Below are 7,816 nucleotides of genomic sequence, written 5' to 3'. Positions count from 1 at the left end.
AGTCATTCATACCAGTGACAAGCTGGTCTGGCTGGAGTGGGATTCAAATCCACGAAGTTCTTGACAGTGTCTCTCTACTGCAGCTAGTAAGAACTGCACCCATTACCGGAGGGATTGCGTCTTAGACCACTCGGCCATCCAGACTGATTATTAGAGGTGTTAAACTGTTAATACTAGTTATGTACGCAAGTTCCAAGCCACAACTCCAGAGGATGACGATTATTCTAAGGTTTGTGGAAGTGACAACGCATTCTGATCAATTTGAAGGTTTCACTACACGATGGTATTGTGGTGTAGTTACAAACATTGCTAACTATCACGGTCAAATTTGAAAAGATCCACTGATATAACTTGTGTTGTTTCCTCAGATACTTTGCTCGCATTGGGGTCATCCGTCATGACAAGAAAAAGTGAGATGTGCACCCTAAAGTACTCCGACTGTGCAACGAGGTCATGCTTCGGCAGGGATGTTTGTTATGAAGATTGAAGCAAGTCAAGAAATTCACTGTTCAGTCGCTGCTGCTTCATGCTTCGCCGAAATATAGCCTCGGCTGAACTCTGCAGTTAAAAAAGCGAATTCACGTGTTCGTGAAACATCAAACAAATAGCTATACTTGTAACATCTTGAGAGATATATTGTGAAACATTGTCGCCAGTGAGGTCTGCTGTACACAATAAATTTATATCTGCAAATGCACGTGTGTAATATTTACTTGTAGAGAAAGTCATTTTACTCTCATAATGCCGTTTGTCACAAAAACTATTCGGGAAGTTATTTTGCTGCCTGTCCAGAGCAGTAATTTTACTGATCAGAAACATTTAAAAAATGACTATCCGGAGCAGTAATTCTACTGATCAGAAACATTTAAAAAATGACTATCCAGACCAGTAATTTTACTGATCAGAAACATTTAAAACATGACTATCCAGAGCAGTAATTTTACTGATCAGAAACATTTAAAAAATGACTATCCAGAGCAGTATTTTTACTGATCAGAAACATTAAAAATATGACTGTCAACGGAAGTAAAAATACTTCCATTACAGTAAATAAAATTACTACTTAGAAAGTTATTTTGCTGCCTGTCCAAAGGACAGTAAAATTTTTTAACAGTGTACAGCGCTTCTCAATCAGTGGGCCGCGGAAATACCAAAACAAAATATGATAAAGGAACTGTTTCGTCACAGATGTGTGCCGTGGACTTCGCTATGATGCGATTGGTTCGCTATTGTGGACTTCGCTACAATAGCGATTGGTTCGCTATAATAGCGACGTCCACGCGTGTGCGCTGATGGCGCTGCATCAATAACCGAGATTGATCATGGTGTCATACGCCATCATCATCATCATGGTGTCGTTAAAACAATTTTGGAAAGAACAAAACAAGCGAAATGGAATCACTGCTCCGAATCCTTGCACAGAAATCTCTCGCTGCAAGGCAAATGTCATCAGAACTTAACGAGGTCACGTCCATCACGACAAACTGCACTGTGTTTAAGATGCTTTGCTGACTTATCTCTTGCAGCTGCTGTTTGAAGGTGTTGCAACCACGCCAAATTGTTTAGCTTGTCCTAAACCAGTGGTTCTCAACTTTTTAACAGTGGGGGACCGGCAAAATTTTAAAAAAATGTTTGCGGACGGGCAACCAAAGATCGTAGTGAATAGAATGAATATTTGAAACGTTTTGTTAACCAAAGTTGTCGTTACGCACCATAGTGCAAGGTTTTAGCATATGATTTGTATTCAGGACAAAACTTGGAATAAAACGGCAATCAAATCAACTCAAACAGAAAAATGTCAATCCATTTGCATACAAAATCAATGCCAGTGGGAAATTTGCTACTGTTACGCTGCCAGTATGTGAGGAAAACGAGATATCAAAAAAGTTTCTAGAACACGTAGCTCTGTTTCGGCATCCAGGCGATTTCTTTGCTTTGTTATTAAAGCTAGAGATGAAAAAGAAGTGTCGTTTCTAAATAGCTAGTTGAAACAGTTACAATCAAATCGATTGTTTTGAAAGTTAGACACGAGTTCGTTTGCAAGACATAACCAGAAGTGTGACAATTATGTTTTTCGAATCTGGACTGCAAAGTAGAAGCACAACATATTGTAATTCAATTAGGCTTTCTTTGTCATGAAGATTAAGGTCGCATGTGTTGACATCATCGATGCATGGATTTTTTATCCAAAAGTTTCCATGTCGAGGATCTTTATGCTACGCAAAGTGATCGTCAAAATTGTTAGCCAACTCTTTCAAGTGTTGACTCACAATGCTCAGCACCCCTTTTTACTTTTTTCACCACTCCATTTCACCAGCATTTTCCACAGCAAATCGGCTTGTCTTCATTCCATTCCGAAGGGCTATTTTCCACATAGTCTTTGAAAAACAAGATCTTTGCTTTCTCAAACTCTGGTTCTGGCAAATTTAAATTGCAGGCCTGACTTTATCCCAGAACTTCAAACTTATCTAATTCCAAATTTTCGTTTCCAACCTTGAACGACTTTGAAATTTTTCAAAATCAAGGACAAAATCCCCCATTTGGTTATGTATTTCTGTGTTTCAAAACTTTTTGAAACCTTTTTGAACCTCACCGCACGTCACTGGTAGCAAAAGCAGGCTTTAGAAAAACCCGGGCAAAAAGCCCGGGTGTTTTTTTTTTTTTTAAACTATTTGACAAAGGTAGTTTCATGCTTATTTCACTTCAAAATGAATTTTAGAGTTAAAGCAGGAGCCGGAGAATACTTTCGGAGCAGGACTAGAGTTGCCAGATTTTTTCTCTCAAAATAGTGAACATTTTGAAAACGCGCTACCGCACCCTCAAAATTCTCAAACACATGCCAAAAACGCGCAACCGCACCCTCAAACACATGCAAAAATACGCGCGACCGCACCCTCTAACACATGCCAAAATACGCGCGACCGCACCCTCTAACACATGCCAAAATACGCGCGACCGCACCCTCTAATGCACGCCATGCGCCTAAATGTGTGCAACCACGCCCAAATATGCAAAGAATTATTGCATAATATTGTGCAAAAAATTGTTGCAATACTATGTGTAATATTGTCTGACACAACAATTTGGTTCATAAATGATACCACAGATGAAAATTAATAAAATCTTACTTTCTTGATCTTCTTTAGCAAGTATAGTGCTCAACTGAACACAGGTTGAATCCATGTAGGCCTAATGGGCTAGCTAGTAGGCTATCTTGCAGTCAGGGTTGTGAGTATCGGTTCCAAGTCGCTGTTCGATAGCGCTATTCTCTACTTTTTCAATATCGATTACGTCCAAGTCTTTTTTTTTGTTTAATTAGAACAGCGTGGTCCAACTGCAGGGGCGGGCCAAACTTGGCGCACGAGCTCCGTTTTTTTGGCCCGCGAACTGATAGTCAGATTTGCTTTAATCTAGCAATATCACTTCAATTTTTAATTTTTTTTTCTTTGTTATTGTGATTGACAAAAAAACTTTGTGAATGATCCTTTGTGATGCATAAAAATACCACTTTGTTCAATAATTTTTCCCATGGGCGTGAGAGTTAGTACACAGCCCCCAAAGCTTCAATTTCCATTATGAGAACTTCAGAACGATCCGTTTTTGCTGTCAAAGAAAATGGAAAATCCTGCAAGCTTTTGGAAGTTAGTGTCAAAGAAGAATTTTCCCCTTTTAAAAGATGCTGTTCTGAACCTGTAGGCCACTCGATGTTTGGAAGTACATAGGCCTACATTTGCGAATGTAGGTTTTCGGCAACGAACAATATTAAAACCAAAAATCAAAATCAATTTAAAAACTAGGCTCTTGCGTTCGTATGGCCACAACTACGATTCTCGTGGATACCAACGCTATATTGTCTAAAATTAAAATCTAAAGTTGAAGAAGTTAAAGATGATACCCCTTTTAGGGTGAAACTAGCTGTAGAGGTTTTAGAGAGTAGTAACTATATGCAGCCCTCGAAATTAGCTTCCATCTACGACGGCAAAAACATTGCCGTCGCCAAATCAGCAAATCTTGGATTGCGGCGGCAATTGCCGTATGCTTTAAAGTTTAAACAAACGAAATTTTAATCGTTTATTCTTCGTGTTTCATACGGCGGTAGCGGAGAGCATCACGCAAGCTATTTTACGCGCTGACAATGCTCTTGTAAACTGTAAAAAGTTTGCAACCTTGTAAATACTGGCTTAATTGTTACGAAAAAGTTATTGTTACATCGAATGCTTATTGTTTACCGGTGTCGTTGCGAATATAAATCATGGTGAAGGATACAGTTGAAAAGTAGAATTTACCTGCTATAGGTTATCAAACAGAGGGAACAGAAGGAAAAAGTTAGTGTGGTATTTTACAAAATTTATAAAGAATTTTATGACGGAAACAAATCGGAATTAGAAAAGCTAAGGGGTCAAGTTAAAAAAGTAGAACAAAATTGGATAAATGGTTCTTCGGCAGTAAAATAATGCTTCCGATCATATGGCATTGCGCGTTCACGAACGGGCAATTTTGCGTCTTCAATCCAGTGACGACGCGACAACCTCATCCTCCGATACAGCATCTGATGATTCCGATTTATACATGATATTGATATCCGACTAGTTCTTTATCCATTTTATCCAACAGACTTTGTGTTGCTCGCACGCAGTATCCCAATTGTGCCGAAATTATGTTAGGATAAACATAAATCGAGCCAATCTTCTCGCAGGGAGCTATTAATTTGTTACCGGTACCTGTTTAAGCAATTAACGTTATTTTATGATGGTTCAACGTCGCTAGATGTCGAAAAACAAACGTAAATTTCTTATTGGGCATTGTTGTTACCCAGGCAGCATAATTCGTTATTTTTGCATTGATTTTGCGTCTGTAGACGTTGAATCGATGTAGAAATGATGGTTTTGCTGTCTGGGTGCGCAATATAACCCGCCGGGAAAATTGTAAATCGATTTGTGCTGACTCGAACGTTGAATCAACCCAAAATTAACTTACTTTTCCCCTGAGCTATTTTACATGAATTAATGTAACAGCGTGCGTATTGCGTTGCTCGCTTTATCGCTACTTTAAGTATTATTACATCACAACAAATCAAACGATGCGGTCGTGATAGACTACTCTAGTATACTTTTCCCTTCTCGTTTCACATGTTTTGGTACAATTGTTTCGTAATAAACGTTCAGAGCAATTGCCGACGCAATTTCAACTTTTGCCGTTTGGCCTCGGCAAAGTTCTTGCCAAATAAAAATATGCTATAAAATATAATATTTTTGAAGACTGCGTGAGTGTTCACAGCAACTAAAATAGTCCGAGGTGAGGTCTTGGTGCGATGTTTCTGCTGATTAAACTCCCGCTGCGAGTAAATAACACAGGAAGAAATTTTGAACAAGTTTTGTTCTAATTAAGTGCTCATTTTGCGGCGGCATTTTTATTGCCGTAGCAGAATGGCCATTATGACGTTTACGGCGGCATTTACCACGGCAATTGCCGAGTGCCGCCGCTAATTTCGAGGACTGTATATGTCATAGTCTATGTATTATTTGCCAGCAATAAGCCCATGAATCGCTATTCAAAAACATTGGCCCGCAAGATAAAAGAAAAAATGTTTTTGGCCCGCGATGAAAAGAAGTTGGACCACGCTGAATTAGAACACTCCTACTTGCTTATGTAGTTAACCATATTTTTCATGCGACTGTGCTGCCTTAAATAAAGGTTTGTTTGCAGAAATTTGTTCTTTAAATTGTAAGCGCCTAAAAGGTATGTTGAAGAATAAACACAATTCACTTATAACAGAATAAACAGCTAAACGGTTTCGCTCATCTGTCTATATGTTGCCAATAACGCTGAAAATTCTTTCAACATTGGCATTAGGTACAGGGGGATAGACATTGCATACTGGACAACTTTTAACAAGTTAGGTGCAGTTTCTTTCTGAAAGAAGTTAGTCCACTTTTCCAGCGACGATCTTAACTTAATAGCCACATCACACATGATTGAGTAGCTTGCCCACATAGTCTATAAACTAACAGTTAAATGGTCAAACTTCTAGGCTGTTAGTTGCTCGGGCTAGTGGCTTTCAGTTTGTCAGCTACCTAGACTGTACAGTGTACATTCCACTGTTGGACCAGCTCTGGTTGGACTTCGTGCTGGCCAAGCCTGGCTTTGGCGAAATTACACTGGAGTAGCATAGTAGGGGTTTTTCCCAAAAGCACCAGAATCATGTGCTTTTAGTCTTTAAGCAGCAGAAGTGTATGGTTACTGGTTAATCCATGGCTAAGCTATTGGCTAAAACATATTGACAGAATTGTTGACAGAAATTAATTGTTGACAGAATTGGTAAGAATAGCAGAATAGTGAACATGTTCACTATCACTATTAGCAAAATAGTTTACAGTGAACATTTTCTTAAAATAGTGATTTGTTCACTAAAATAGTGAACATGTGGCAACCCTAAGCAGGACCGGAGTCGGAGTCAAAAAAAGTGACTTCTCTCGTTCACCTCAGCTAGTGCTGAGCATGTGGTGAATGCAAAAGTTAATGAAGAAAGGTTAGGATTGGTCAGATGATTAACTTGATTATGTTTTAACAAGATGTTATGTCTGAGCCTTGGTAGAGAGCTTGGCTTGTACCAGATAGGCTACATATAACACTCAGAAGTTTAACGCTCAGTAAAGTTAACGAATTTAACATTAAACACACAAAAAAAAAAAAAACATGAAAAACTGCTAAATCCAACATTTTCGACACCAGTGTCCTTTTCAGAAATAATTATAAGCTACATCTAAGAAAAATAAAAAAAATGAATTTAAAAATTTTGCATTAAAAATGTACAAGCGACTAGGGTTGCCAGATTTTTTTCCTCAAAATAGTGAACATTTTGAAAGCGCTCGACCGCATCCTCAAAGCAGTGGCGTAGCCAGGAATTGTGAAAGGGGGGGGTTGACGGCCGGCGGGCGAAGCCCGACGGCGTCTTCGCCAAAGGCGACATCCAGTGGCGGGGAGTCTGGGGGGCTTCCCCCAGAAAATTTTGAAAAATGACTTTGAATTTGTTGCATTCTGAGAGCATTTTCAACAAAAATGTGGATATAAATATTCCTGTAAAATGGTGCTGTCTGGTGGCATAGCAAAAGAATAAGATCATGTTTTCTTGGGCATTTTTCGGTAATAGAGCTATGTCTTTATGTTTTCTTGTTGCTAATTCCTGGCTGAGATATTTGAATGTTTGGTATTAGTAAAACTCGCTCTTTTAATGCAGTTTCGTTTAAAATTAGGCAAACTTTGTTTTAAAGATATAGAGACTGAAAGCATCATTCTCAATATCGTGACGTCACATGCGTGCCAAAGGGGGTTGTAACCCCCAAAACTCCCTTCTTGGCTACGCCACTGTCTCAAACACATGCCAAAGCCTAAAATACGCGTAATTGCACCCTCTAACGCATGCCACACGCCTAAATGAGTGCACCACGCCCAAATATGCAAAGAATTATTGCATAAATAATATGCAAAATTTGTTGCAATGCAATATGTGATGTTGTCTGACACAACAATTTGGTTCATAAGTGATAGGCCCTACCACAGATGAAAATTAATAAAATTTTACTTTCTTGATCTTCTTAAGCAAGTACCGTTATAGTGGTCTACTTATCACAGGTTGAATCCTCAATTGCCAAGGTATCAGGGATCAGTAACTGATCCCTGTTATCTTGGCAATTGAGGTTTTAGCTTTCGAGATATGAAACAGGGATCGTGTCAAAACAAAACTTGGTCAGAAAGTGAGGCAGACTCCGACTCAGCTCAGCAGCAGCCTAGAGCAGTTAGCTACAGCTAAAAGGTA

Source organism: Aplidium turbinatum, chromosome 12 (genome assembly GCF_918807975.1).
Source record: "Aplidium turbinatum chromosome 12, kaAplTurb1.1, whole genome shotgun sequence".
NCBI classification, from domain to species: domain Eukaryota; kingdom Metazoa; phylum Chordata; class Ascidiacea; order Aplousobranchia; family Polyclinidae; genus Aplidium; species Aplidium turbinatum.
This window is presented reverse-complemented; position numbering follows the sequence as displayed.